The sequence below is a fragment of the Pseudophryne corroboree genome, chromosome 3 (genome assembly GCF_028390025.1).
Source record: "Pseudophryne corroboree isolate aPseCor3 chromosome 3, aPseCor3.hap2, whole genome shotgun sequence".
Lineage (NCBI taxonomy): Eukaryota > Metazoa > Chordata > Amphibia > Anura > Myobatrachidae > Pseudophryne > Pseudophryne corroboree.
In genome coordinates, this window is record NC_086446.1 from 367,929,150 (window position 1) to 367,944,183 (window position 15,034).

Sequence of the window (15,034 nt, forward strand, 5' to 3'; positions counted from 1 at the left end):
CGCACATGATGAAGAAACACTAGTTTGCAGGAATCTATGACCTGCAAACTCTCTTTGTTCTAGAGAATAGGATTGCCACCTAGCAACAGCTGGTGGGTTAGGTGCAAGCCTCCCTGACGAATCGCTGGAAAGGTATAGTGAAAGAAAACTTTCACTTACCTTTCTACAGCCTGGGGAGAGCGGGGACAGAGCCGCGGGTAACGGCTGCTCCGAGACCCGTTCGCACGCATCGCGCACGTCACGGGAGCACCGCCGGGCACGCGCGCGCACGCTGGGCATGTGCGCGCGCACCCTATAAGGCGCTAGGCCCCGCCCCCAGATTTAGATTTTATGGAAGCTTACAGATGGCAATCCCAACTAGAACAAGAGAGTAAATTTTTTAAGGGGTAAGATCACCCTAGCTCCTGTAACCTAGTAACAAAGGACACGGGAGACCATGTATATGCAGAAACGAAATGTGTTTACTAGGAAACCTTTCAACAGTAATACAGGTGATAAGAAAAAACAACTGGCGATGGCCAAGAAAGAACTGTTATGCTGTTGTTAAATTAGCATATAAGCAAAACTCCTGCAACTTGCAGAGCTTATTAAAGATATTTATAAGGCTATTTTTGTTCTTTAGGTTGCTGCGTCTGCGGCTGCTTCTTCGGACCTTTTGGAGCGCCTGAAATTCAAAGAGATAAACAGGCATAATTAATGACTGTTGTTAGAGATTACAACCAACAGACCTAGCAAGGTATAGGGTGGGTAGGGTGGGAGCTGTTGCTAGGGCAATCCTATTCCCTAGAACAAAGAGAGTTTGCAGGTCATAGATTCCTGCAAACTAGTGTTTGTTCGTCGGGAGGCTTGCCACCTAGCAACAGCTGATGGGTAGAATACCACATACCTGGTGGTTGCTCTAAGGAATTCTATCCTTTGAGTATCAGAAGGCCTCCAATAATGTTTCATGAAGGTACGAGTGGACGACCAACGTGCGGCCTGCATTATGGATTGTAAGGTTAAGCCTCTAGCCGCTGCCGATGTGACGGTGGCTCCGCGGATGGAGTGTCCCTTGAAAATAAAGGTATCTATTCCTGAGCTTTGCATGGCAGAAACTATCCATCCCCTGATTGTAGAGGGTCTGGCCGGACGAAAAGGCTTTCGGCATGTGATAAAAAGGTTAGAAATGTTATCTCTCCATGGAGCTGTTGTTGTGAGGTAAGCGGATAAGCACTCAACTATGCAAAGATCCGTGTCTGACTGGTCACTGACTAGGTCAAACTCAACCAAAGGGTTTTGAATGGAACTGGTCTTTGTGTGACCTTTAAGGACGATATGGAACCCCATTGGAGTGGTTGTCATCCAGGGTTCGGATGTGTCTATTAAGGAAAGTTTGGCTCCTCTTGCTGCGAAAGCTAGTGCTAGTAGAGAAGCCAGTTTTCTTGAAAGATTGGAGATGTCGGAATCTGAAGGTATTGTGGCTAAATAATTTAAGAAAGGATTAATGTCCCACGTGGAAGAGTATCGCGGACATGGAGGCCTAGACAAGAAGATACCTTTGAGTAATCTAAGGTACATCTTGTTTTCCGTAAGCCCTGGAATGAGAAGAGCTAGGGCTGAGCCATACGACCGTATGGTGGCGGATGCCAGGCCTGACTCAAACTTAACGGCTAGGAAGTCTATCGCTAAGTTAGGTTCAGAAAGAGAAGCCGAAGGAAGATTTTGAGAAGCTTGCCAAGACATAAACTCATTTATGATGGACTGGTACCTGGATTTTGTTCTGGGTCTAAGGAAAGCATTTATCAAGGTTACTGAGGCCGTCGAGAGGTTAGTGGTGGTCAGCAACCGAGTAATGTCGCTATCCACATGCAATGTGGAAGTTCCTGAAGGAGGTCGGGAGTCCCTTGGAAACAAACCTTGGACATGCCTAGGGAAAGCTTGGGTCCCTTGCGAAGAGGGTTGATCAAGGGGAACCAAACTCGGGAAGGCCAAACGGGGTAAACCAAGACGAGTTGAGGTACTCTGTCTGTCTTGATCTTGTGAAGTACTTTCAGTAGCATAGCTGGGGGAGGGAAAGCATATGGGAGAACTAGATCTGTCCACTGAAAGGACATTGCGTCCGAGTGGAGAGCCCCTTGAGTCCAGATTTTGGACACGAAGGTTGGGACCTGTGTGTTCGATGGAGTTGCAAACAGGTCTACTTGCGGTTGACCAAAGGTTTTCACGATACTGGTGAAAATTTTCGGTCTTTCGCCCGATACAGTGTTAATTTCTTCCTGGATAAGGAGTCGGCTAACTCGTTTAGCTCTCCTGGGACGTATGATGTAGAGAGGAGTATGGACCTTTCCACCGCCCAGTTCCAGATGTCTATAGCTTCTTGACAGAGAGTCAGGGATCGAGTACCCCCCATTCTGTTGAGGTAGGACACTGCAGTCCTGTTGTCTAGACATAGGAGAACTGAGTTGTTCTGGAAGGTTGGGGGAACTAGAGAGGAAAGTGCTAACTTCGCCGCTCTCAATTCTAATAGATTGATGTGCGCTGTCGATTCTTGAGTGGACCATCTTCCTCTTACCGCTTGGTCTCTTGTAACTGCTCCCCAACCCGAGAGGGACCCATCTGATGTGATGACATTGTCTGGAGGAGGCGGTAGGAGAGGTCTGGGAGATGGCAGCCGAAGGTCCCTCCAACTGCGAATCTCTTTGAGAACTAAGGGTGTCAAGAGGATTTTGTCTGATTAAGTCCATCCCCGACGAAGGAGAGCTGAAAGAAGAATCTGAGAGTGTCTGCAGACAAGGGGAGCATGGAGAAATCAAGGATCTAAAGACCTAATTTTTCCTATGACTCTGGCCAAGTCCCTCAGTGAGAAACGGTGTTTCAGGGTTCGAGTTACGAAGTCTTGAATGCCTCTCCACTTGTCTGGGGGAACTGCTATCGAGAAAGAAGGGATATCTAGTAAGAAACCCAGAAAAACAATTGACTGGGTGGGTGTTAACATGGACTTGTCGTAATTTATAGTAAACCCTAGGTTCTGGAGGAGAGAAAGAATTAGTTATTTGTGAAACAGAAGGGTTTTCTGGTCTGCGTGGACTACTAACAAGTCGTCTAGGTAGATTATACAATGGATCGCCTTCTGGCGAAGGTGAGAGATCACTGCTTTCATAAGACGAGTGAATGTGTAGGGAGCGTTGGAAAGGCCGAAGACCATGACGGTCCACTGATAGAGAACGTCTTTCCACAGGAACCTTAGAAGTCTTCTGTGGTTCGGGTGCATTTGAACTGTGTGAAAGGCCTCCTTGAGGTCTATTTTGATACAGAAATCGTTCTTTGTTAGTAGGAAAGGTATGTTGGCTAAGCCCTCCATACGGAAAGAGCGAGGTTTTATGTGTCGGTTGAGAGACTTGACATTTAAGACTGGTCTGTATTAACCGTCCTGTTTTCTGACGGGGAAAAAGGTGACTGACCCAGCCTCTTGTGGAAGTGTCTGCCAACTCTATCTTGCGTAGCTGTAGGGCAAGCGATAGGACTCCATCTAATAACGGACTGGCGTTTTTTGAACAGGGAAAAATTTGTCGTGGAAAATGTAAAAGGGGGAGGGATAAACCTTTTTCCACGATTCTTAGTAACCACCTGTCTGTGGTAATCTGCCTCCAGGAGGCTATTGCCTGGGAAAGACAAGGAGGAGGTTGCAAAGTAAAGTGACTTACCGTATCCTCTGTCTTTCCTCGGGGCGTATGTGCCGCCGGACCCTGCGCCACTTGCGGTCCGTGTTCGGGAAGGGCCACCTCTGTGAGCGCCTCTGTAGTCTCGGGCCGAGCTGCTGGCTCCCGCAGGACGACCCTCCTGATGAAAGGGCCGCCTGGAAGGCTGAGGTCCTTTAAGGTCTGCAACGGATTTGCGAGCTTTATAGCGGACCTTCACTTCGTCTATGAAATCGGGTCCGAAAAGGTCAGAATCTATCAGATTGGGGACATCTACTGGTCTGGGTGCTAGGTTAGTTAGCCCTGCATTAGCTAGCCAGCGAGTTCTATGTGAGTTTGATATGAAATCAAATGTCTGACCAATTATTAAGGTAGCCCTACTAATAGCCTTCATGAGTGCCATTTTGGAAGCTACCAGGGAATCTAGGGAGCCCTCTGAGACGCCTTCTTTTTCTGCTTTGTCAAGGACAAATAATAAAGGACCGGTGGCGTCTGAAACCTTAAATTGAATTTTTCTCAGCAATTTATCCATAGTGTCACTCTGGACTTTTTCCCCCACGAGTGAAGTTAAAGCAGGATCGATGTCTGGGGCAAATAGGGCCGGAATATCTGGGATGCCAGTGTGGTTATTGAGAACCATATCATCCTCCTTAACGAGTGCCGTTCTAAAGGCTAACTGGGCAAAATTGTATACTTGAGAGCGCTCGCTCAGAGCCCAGTGGGCTGAATATATTTTAGAAGGTGGCATTCTACCCGCTAAGGCTACACGGGCCATCTGCATGTCACTATATTCGCCTCTGCAAGAGGATGCGCTAGTCCTGGTTACTTCCTCTGTCCCAATCTACTGGAGGGTAACCAGTTTCCCTAAATGCATGGGAAAGGGGGGTTGTATGACTATGACTAGTCCCCTTATGAGCGCGGTCCTGCGCAGGTTGCCGGTCAGTGACAGGGAATGTATGTCGGCTGTGGGCAGGAGAGGGGGGTCTGCTATGGCCCTTAGAGGTATTCCAAGCACTGGCAATACCTGGGAAAGAGATGTTTTTACCTGAACAGGCATCTCTAGAAGAAACATGGTCAGTGTGTTTCTTTTTACTTGTGCACTTTCTCACCACTCTGTGAGAATATGCAGGAGGAGAAGGAGTCTCAGCATTCTGACTGACTTCTCCTTCCTCAGAGCTGTCCCTGTTGTCATCCGACCTGACAGGGTTAATAATTTTTCTTCTTTTAAATATGATATCCTCATCTGAGGAGGTTGTGTCGGCAGCTTTGTCTAGGCTCTTCCTAGAAGGCTTCCTGCCTCTCTTGCTGCGCTGTGGGGACACAATCAGCGTGTCTGTAGCTGATACAGACACTGTGTCCTTCATTGTCAGCGCTGAGATAAAATCTATATCTGGGGGCGGGGCCTAGCGCCTTATAGGGTGCGCGCGCACATGCCCAGTGTGTGCACACGCTCCCGTGACGTGCGCGATGCGCGCAAACGGGTCCCGGATCGCCCGCTACCCGCGGCTCTGTCCCCGCTCTCCCCAGGCTGTGCAAAGGTAAGTGAAAGTTTTCTTTCACTATACCTTTCCAGCGATTCGTCAGGGAGGCTTGCACCTAACCCACCAGCTGTTGCTAGGTGGCAAGCCTCCCGACGAACAAACCAGGGAGTAAGCGTTTTGGCTCTAATTGCTTGTAATAATCGATTTGTCTGCATATGTTCATCACTTTTGCATTGCACTTTGTCTGAGGAAGGGGCAAGTCCCTGAAACGTCACATGCATTAAAAACAAAACCTTAGGGATTTTTATGCACTTTCACAAGTTTGTTCAGTCTCTGAGTGCCGCCCGTCCTTCTGTTGCTGTATACCAGTGGGTATGTCATATACCCACAGGGAGGTGCCGGAGCAAGGATCTGTAAGTCCAGAGTGCCGGGGTTCGTCTGGTTTACACACATATATATATATATATATATATATACACACCAAACTTTTGACTGGTAATATATATATATATATATATATATATAAGTGTGTGCTATACTGAGAATTCAGAGTCACATACATGTACATGTACATCTTTTAATAAGCTTTACTAAAGTCACAAATGACGTTTACATATGACACGCAGAAAAATGTAAAGCATATTCATTTTTGTGCGTGGTTGTGTGTCCACATGTTTGCCTCTACCTAGCCCTTTAGTCAGCTCACCATGTGCGCACTATGCCTCTGTGGAGTGGTCTGAGTGAAGTAGGTGGTGTAGTTGTCTGGCTGCTTGTTGTGGATGTTGATGGAGCAGGTACAGTTTCTCTTTGTACAAGAAGCACTCTCTGCCAATGGTGAATTTCCCATTAGGCACATGCCACTTGTTTGGGGGCAGCACTTGGACTCTTGTGTTGATACTGTCAGCCCAGTGGCGGATTTAGGGGGGGGGGGGCACCAAGGCACGTGCCCCCCCTGTCGTTTAGGTGTTTTTAAAATTGTGCAGTTAAATAATGGCTGCCCTCCCACCCGACACAATTATGAGGCTGCTGCCGCTGCTGGATGTCAGTCAGAGCCACTGGTATACCTCCCCCCCTGTCAGCTGCTCCACCTTGCCAGGCCAGTGATTGGCTCCCTGGAGACATGTGACAGGACTCGGAGTACAGCCAGCGAAGAGGAGCCGAGCAGGAGCATCTCAGCGCCGCCGCTGACGGACAGCGCACCGCCGCCAACATGGGACAGCGCACCCACCAAGTTACAGAGCACACCGCCGCCTAGGGTCCGGTCATCGCACCACCGCTGAGGGTCCAGACATCACACCGCTGCGCACCGCTGCTGAGGGTCCGAATCCGGGACATCACTCGCTGAGGAACAACCTGCCGCCGGGGTCCGGGACAAGGTACTCCTCCTCCCAGCCAGGGCAGACACCACGAGGACGCCCAGCTTGGGCCAGCAAGCAAGAAGAAGCCTGGCTGGCAGTGGCCCTCCTTTCTATGGTCAGTGTGTCTGGTGAGCGGCATGCTGTGTTGCTGGGTAAGGGTAGAAGGCCCAGGAAGTTAAAAGCCTGCTTGTGAGTGAGGTGGGGAGTCTCTCTCAGGTGGTGAGGACAGAGGCCGGGTGCTGCTGGGGAGGGAGAACCGAGGAGCTGTGTGTGACTGTCTATTGGAGGGAGAAGTAGCTGGAAGCTAGGCTGCTGTGCTGCTTAGGAGGGGTAGAATGGTGAGCAGAGAAGCTGTACTAAGTAGGGGGTCCCTGAAGGTTATTTAATACAATATCTTAAATAACTATGGTGTTCATTCCGAGTTGATCGCTAGCTGTTTTCGGTCGCTATGCAGCGATGAGGCAAAAATACGGCACTTCTGCGCATCCGTATGCGGCGCAATGCACACGCGCGATGTACTATTACAACGAACTATAGTTTCACACAGGGTCTAGCGAAGCTTTTCAATCGCACTGCTGGCCGCAGAGTGATTGACATGAAGTGGGCGTTTCTGGGTGTCAACTGACCTCTTTCAGGGAGTGTTCGGAAAAACGCAGGCGTGACAGAAAAAACGCAGGCGTGGCTGGGCGAATGCAGGGCGTGTTTGTGACGTCAAAACAGGAACTGAATAGTCTGAAGTGATCGCAAGCACTGAGTAGGTATTGAGCTACTCTAAAACTGCACAAAAAAACTTTGTAGCCGCTCTGCGATCCTTTCGTTCGCACTTCCGCTAAGCTAACATACACTCCCAATGGGAGGCGGCATAGCGTTTGCACGGCTGCTAAAAACGGCTAGCGAGCGAACAACTCGGAATGACCACCAATGTGTATTAAACAAAGTTTGTGTACATTGGGCCATCAGAAAACAAAGGTTTTTCTATCTCACTCTCACTCAAAAATTCTGTATTTCGAAATATTCCGTATTTCGGAATATTTGGATATGGGATACTCAACCTGTGTGTGTGTATATGTTCATATATATATATATATATATATATATATATATATATATATATATAGATAGATAGATAGATAGATAGATAGATAGATAGATAGATAGATAGATAGATAGACATACTTATACGGAAACCCCCTTAAAAAATCTGTTTGACCTTGGAAGGTGCCGCTGGGTGGGAGAGTGCTGTGCTGTGGAGTGAACACTGAAGGCGTTGTGGTTAGGGGAGTACTGTACTGAAGACATTGAAGGGGCTGTGAGAGTGCTGTGGTGTGGACATTGAAGGAACTGGTGCAGGAGGGGGTGTTGTGGTTATTGAAGGGGGAGTGCTGTGAGCTGGACATTTCTTTTTAACTATGCTGTCTCTGTTTTATTTTTACAACTGACTATAATGCACAGGCTGTGGAGAGGAGCCAGGCTGCCATCACTTGGAACAGTCATCCGGAAGGATTGGTCATCGACTAGGAGACAAAAGACCCACTGCATGGCAAGCAGGTAAGTGGAATGGCCTTGTTTTTTGTATATTCCTCCCAGTGTGACTATAATGAGAGGTGTGGTTCATGGGGATGGCATATCTTGTGAGGCCATGCCCCTTGTAGTGAGTCCACCCCCCTTTTCTGTGAGCACGCGCGCAGAAGGTGCGTGCAAATACAACTGGTACCACAGACATTCTCCCCATCCCCTGTCATGGTGCCCCCCCTGTCATTTTTTTCTGGATCCGCCCCTGTGTCAGCCCCAAAAGTACCAGTAACTGCGAAATATTTCTACCTTTCTTTACCATATGCCATCTTGAGTGGAGTGTATATGGTTGGACATGCACATGCTGTCCCTGTAAGCTGTCCTATTTAGAAAATATGTATACATAATTAAAAATAAAAAAATGTCATAGCAAGTGTTTTTTTTATTATTCTATTAAATTGGCTATCATCAAGTGTGCGCTTCTAATAACCAATTTTTTTTAGTTTTAGTTTATTTTTTCCATTTATTTATTTATTTATTTATTTATTTATTTTTATTTTCTCTTTGGGGGGCTGTGGGGAATCCGCTCATGCTCTCTGCATGCTTGTGTTTTAATTAATTTTCTGCAATTGCAAATCAATGGATGTGGCCTTTCTGGTTCTTATATATTGTGCATACTTACCTACTCTCCCGGATTTTGCGGGAGACACCCGGTTTTTCGAATAGTCCCCCGCAGCCCCGGAAGAGTGGGCACACCTCCCGCATTCTGCCCACTTCCTAGTGAAGTGGGCAGAATGTGGAGAAAGATACAGCAAAATCGCGGACTGGTGGAGGGGGCGGAGCCTAATGACGCGATTATACGCTAATCGCGTCATTTAGCTCCGCCTCCTATGCAAATATTAACCTACTGTGGGCTTTTCCTGGCGAGTAGGCGGGGCTTAATGATGTAATTATCTCAGCCCCACCCTCGTCACCGCCCACCTGCTTCTCCTCTCCGGGCATCTCCCGGAGAGGAGAATTGAGATGTCGGTAAGTATGACATTGTGCTGTGATATCTGCTCTAGCTATTTGTCTTAACTGGGAAGTAATTATATTAATTTGTTTTGTTTGTCCTCTCATAAAATCTAGATGCATCCTGTGAAAGTCATCCAGTGATTTTGACATTGCTTCAATAGTTGGCCGGGTTGTTGTTTGTTGTGCGGTGAACTTCTGCTGGGATTCTACAGTGCCCTCTAAGGCAGGCATGTCCAAACTGCGGCCCTCCAGCTGTTGAGAAACTACACATCCCAGCATGCCCACACACAGCTTTAGCATTCTTTGACAGCAAAACTGTGTCATGGCATGCTGGGATATGTAGTTTCTCAACAGCTGGAGGGCCGCAGTTTCTGACATGCCTGCTCTAAGGTGTCTTGTGCTGTCAGCTCTGCAGGCCATGCTGGGTCAATGACCATTAGATTGCTGTGTACCTCCCAAATCATCAATCACAACTGCAGATGGTGTTGGTGGGCCCTGAAAATAGAACAGAATGTGTAAGTAATTGTGCATGTTTCTTCTAGAGATGAGCGGGTTCGGTTCCTCGGAATCCGAACCCGCCCAAACTTCAGCTTTTTTTACACGGATCCGAGCGACTCGGATCTTCCCGCCTTGCTCGGTTAACCCGAGCGCGCCCGAACGTCATCATGACGCTGTCGGATTCTCGCGAGGCTCGGATTCTATCGCGAGACTCGGATTCTATATAAGGAGCCGCGCGTCGCCGCCATTTTACACGTGCATTGAGATTGATAGTGAGAGGACGTGGCTGGCGTCCTCTCCGTTTAGAGAAGAAATAGATAGGAGAGTGAGAGTGAGACAGTGACACTTCATTTACTGGAGCTTAGGAGGAGTACTCAGACAGAGAGTGCAGAATTTTGCTGATAGTATTAGTTAGTTATGCTAGTGACAGAGTGAGACAGTGACACTTCATTTACTGGAGCTTAGGAGGAGTACTCAGACAGAGAGTGCAGAATTTTGCTGATAGTATTAGTTAGTTATACTAGTGACTGACCAGTGACCACCAGTGCAGTTTTATATTATTTAATATAATCCGTTCTCTGCCTGAAAAAACGATACACAGTGACTCAGTCACATACCATATCTGTGCTCAGCCCAGTGTGCTGCATCATCTATGTATAATATCTGACTGTGCTCACACAGCTTAATTGTGGGGGAGACTGGGGAGCAGTTAGGTTATAGCAGGAGCCAGGAGTACATATTAAAAAATTAAACAGTGCACACTTTTTTTCTGCAGGAGTGCCACTGCCAGTGTGACTGACCAGTGACCTGACCACCAGTATATAGTATACTATATTGTATTGTGAATGTCTGCCTGTAAAAGTTAAACACACGTCGTGTGACTTGTGTGGTGTTTTTTTATTCTATAAAATAAAAAACTCATTCTGCTGACAGACAGTGTCCAGCAGGTCCGTCATTATATAATATATACCTGTCCGGCTGCAGTAGTGATATATATATATTTTTTATATCATTATTTATCATCCAGTCGCAGCAGACACAGTACGGTAGTTCACGGCTGTAGCTACCTCTGTGTCGGCACTCGGCAGTCCATCCATAATTGTATACCACCTACCCGTGGTTTTTTTTTTCTTTCTTCTTTATACATACTACATCTCATTATCATCCAGTCTATATTAGCAGCAGACACAGTACAGTACGGTAGTCCACGGCTGTAGCTACCTCTGTGTCGGCACTCGGCAGTCCGTCCATAATTGTATACCACCTACCCGTGGTTTTTTTTTTCTTTCTTCTTTATACATACTACATCTCATTATCAACCAGTCTATATTAGCAGCAGACACAGTACGGTAGTCCACGGCTGTAGCTACCTCTGTGTCGGCTCTCGGCAGACCGTCCATAATTGTATACCACCTACCCGTGGTTTTTTTTTTCTTTCTTCTTTATACATACTACATCTCATTATCATCCAGTCTATATTAGCAGCAGACACAGTACAGTACGGTAGTCCACGGCTGTAGCTACCTCTGTGTCGGCACTCGGCAGTCCATCCATAATTGTATACCACCTACCCGTGGTTTTTTTTTTCTTTCTTCTTTATACATACTACATCTCATTATCATCCAGTCTATATTAGCAGCAGACACAGTACAGTACGGTAGTCCACGGCTGTAGCTACCTCTGTGTCGGCACTCGGCAGTCCGTCCATAATTGTATACCACCTACCCGTGGTTTTTTTTTCTTTCTTCTTTATACATACTACATCTCATTATCATCCAGTCTATATTAGCAGCAGACACAGTACAGTACGGTAGTCCACGGCTGTAGCTACCTCTGTGTCGGCACTCGGCAGTCCATCCATAATTGTATACCACCTACCCATGTTTTTTTTTTCTTTCTTCTTTATACATACTACATCTCATTATCATCCAGTCTATATTAGCAGCAGACACAGTACAGTACAATAGTCCACGGCTGTAGCTACCTCTGTGTCGGCACTCGGCAGTCCGTCCATAATTGTATACCACCTACCCGTGGTTTTTTTTTCTTTCTTCTTTATACATACATACTACATCTCATTATCAACCAGTCTATATTAGCAGCAGACACAGTACAGTACGGTAGTCCACGGCTGTAGCTACCTCTGTGTCGGCACTCGGCAGTCCATCCATAATTGTATACCACCTACCCGTGTTTTTTTTTTCTTTCTTCTTTATACATACATACTACATCTCATTATCAACCAGTCTATATTAGCAGCAGACACAGTACGGTAGTCCACGGCTGTAGCTACCTCTGTGTCGGCACTCGGCAGTCCGTCCATAATTGTATACCACCTACCCGTAGTTTTTTTTTCTTTCTTCTTTATACATACATACTACATCTCATTATCAACCAGTCTATATTAGCAGCAGACACAGTACGGTAGTCCACGGCTGTAGCTACCTCTGTGTCGGCACTCGACAGTCCGTCCATAATTGTATACCACCTACCCGTGGTTTTTTTTCTTTCTTCTTTATACATACATACTACATCTCATTATCATCCAGTCTATATTAGCAGCAGACACAGTACAGTACAATAGTCCACGGCTGTAGCTACCTCTGTGTCGGCACTCGGCAGTCCATTCATAATTGTATACTAGTATCCATCCATCTCCATTGTTTACCTGAGGTGCCTTTTAGTTGTGCCTATTAAAATATGGAGAACAAAAATGTTGAGGTTCCAAAATTAGGGAAAGATCAAGATCCACTTCCACCTCGTGCTGAAGCTGCTGCCACTAGTCATGGCCGAGACGATGAAATGCCAGCAACGTCGTCTGCCAAGGCCGATGCCCAATGTCATAGTACAGAGCATGTCAAATCCAAAACACCAAATATCAGTAAAAAAAGGACTCCAAAACCTAAAATAAAATTGTCGGAGGAGAAGCGTAAACTTGCCAATATGCCATTTACCACACGGAGTGGCAAGGAACGGCTGAGGCCCTGGCCTATGTTCATGGCTAGTGGTTCAGCTTCACATGAGGATGGAGGCACTCAGCCTCTCGCTAGAAAAATGAAAAGACTCAAGCTGGCAAAAGCAGTAGCACCGCAAAGAACTGTGCGTTCTTCGAAATCCCAAATCCACAAGGAGAGTCCAATTGTGTCGGTTGCGATGCCTGACCTTCCCAACACTGGACGTGAAGAGCATGCGCCTTCCACCATTTGCACGCCCCCTGCAAGTGCTGGAAGAAGCACCCGCAGTCCAGTTCCTGATAGTCAGATTGAAGATGTCAGTGTTGAAGTACACCAGGATGAGGAGGATATGGGTGTTGCTGGCGCTGGGGAGGAAATTGACCAGGAGGATTCTGATGGTGAGGTGGTTTGTTTAAGTCAGGCACCTGGGGAGACACCTGTTGTCCGTGGGAGGAATATGGCCGTTGACATGCCTGGTGAAAATACCAAAAAAATCAGCTCTTCGGTGTGGAACTATTTCAACAGAAATGCGGACAACAGGTGTCAAGCCGTGTGTTCCCTTTGTCAAGCTGTAATAAGTAGGGGTAAGGACGTTAACCACCTCGGAACATCCTCCCTTATACGTCACCTGCAGCGCATTCATAATAAGTCAGTGACAAGTTCAAAAACTTTGGGTGACAGCGGAAGCAGTCCACTGACCAGTAAATCCCTTCCTCTTGTAACCAAGCTCACGCAAACCACCCCACCAACTCCCTCAGTGTCAATTTCCTCCTTCCCCAGGAATGCCAATAGTCCTGCAGGCCATGTCACTGGCAATTCTGACGAGTCCTCTCCTGCCTGGGATTCCTCCGATGCATCCTTGCGTGTAACGCCTACTGCTGCTGGCGCTGCTGTTGTTGCTGCTGGGAGTCGATGGTCATCCCAGAGGGGAAGTCGTAAGACCACTTTTACTACTTCCACCAAGCAATTGACTGTCCAACAGTCCTTTGCGAGGAAGATGAAATATCACAGCAGTCATCCTACAGCAAAGCGGATAACTGAGGCCTTGGCATCCTGGGTGGTGAGAAACGTGGTTCCGGTATCCATCATTACTGCAGAGCCAACTAGAGACTTGTTGGAGGTACTGTGTCCCCGGTACCAAATACCATCTAGGTTCCATTTCTCTAGGCAGGCGATACCGAAGATGTACACAGACCTCAGAAAAAGAGTCACCAGTGTCCTAAAAAATGCAGCTGTACCCAATGTCCACTTAACCACGGACATGTGGACAAGTGGAGCAGGGCAGGGTCAGGACTATATGACTGTGACAGCCCACTGGGTAGATGTATGGACTCCCGCCGCAAGAACAGCAGCGGCGGCACCAGTAACAGCATCTCGCAAACGCCAACTCTTTCCTAGGCAGGCTATGCTTTGTATCACCGGTTTCCAGAATACGCACACAGCTGAAAACCTCTTACGGCAACTGAGGAAGATCATCGCGGAATGGCTTACCCCAATTGGACTCTCCTGTGGATTTGTGGCATCGGACAACGCCAGCAATATTGTGTGTGCATTAAATATGGGCAAATTCCAGCACGTCCCATGTTTTGCACATACCTTGAATTTGGTGGTGTAGAATTTTTTAAAAAACGACAGGGGCGTGCAAGAGATGCTGTCGGTGGCCAGAAGAATTGCGGGACACTTTCGGCGTACAGGCACCACGTACAGAAGACTGGAGCACCACCAAAAACTACTGAACCTGCCCTGCCATCATCTGAAGCAAGAAGTGGTAACGAGGTGGAATTCAACCCTCTATATGCTTCAGAGGTTGGAGGAGCAGCAAAAGGCCATTCAAGCCTATACAATTGAGCACGATATAGGAGGTGGAATGCACCTGTCTCAAGCGCAGTGGAGAATGATTTCAACGTTGTGCAAGGTTCTGATGCCCTTTGAACTTGCCACACGTGAAGTCAGTTCAGACACTGCCAGCCTGAGTCAGGTCATTCCCCTCATCAGGCTTTTGCAGAAGAAGCTGGAGACATTGAAGGAGGAGCTAACACGGAGCGATTCCGCTAGGCATGTGGGACTTGTGGATGGAGCCCTTAATTCGCTTAACAAGGATTCACGGGTGGTCAATCTGTTGAAATCAGAGCACTACATTTTGGCCACCATGCTCGATCCTAGATTTAAAGCCTACCTTGGATCTCTCTTTCCGGCAGACACAAGTCTGCTGGGGTTGAAAGACCTGCTGGTGAGAAAATTGTCAAGTCAAGCGGAACGCGACCTGTCAACATCTCCTCCTTCACATTCTCCCGCAACTGGGGGTGCGAGGAAAAGGCTCAGAATTCCGAGCCCACCCGCTGGCGGTGATGCAGGGCAGTCTGGAGCGACTGCTGATGCTGACATCTGGTCCGGACTGAAGGACCTGACAACGATTACGGACATGTCGTCTACTGTCACTGCATATGATTCTCTCAACATTGAAAGAATGGTGGAGGATTATATGAGTGACCGCATCCAAGTAGGCACGTCACACAGTCCGTACTTATACTGGCAGGAAA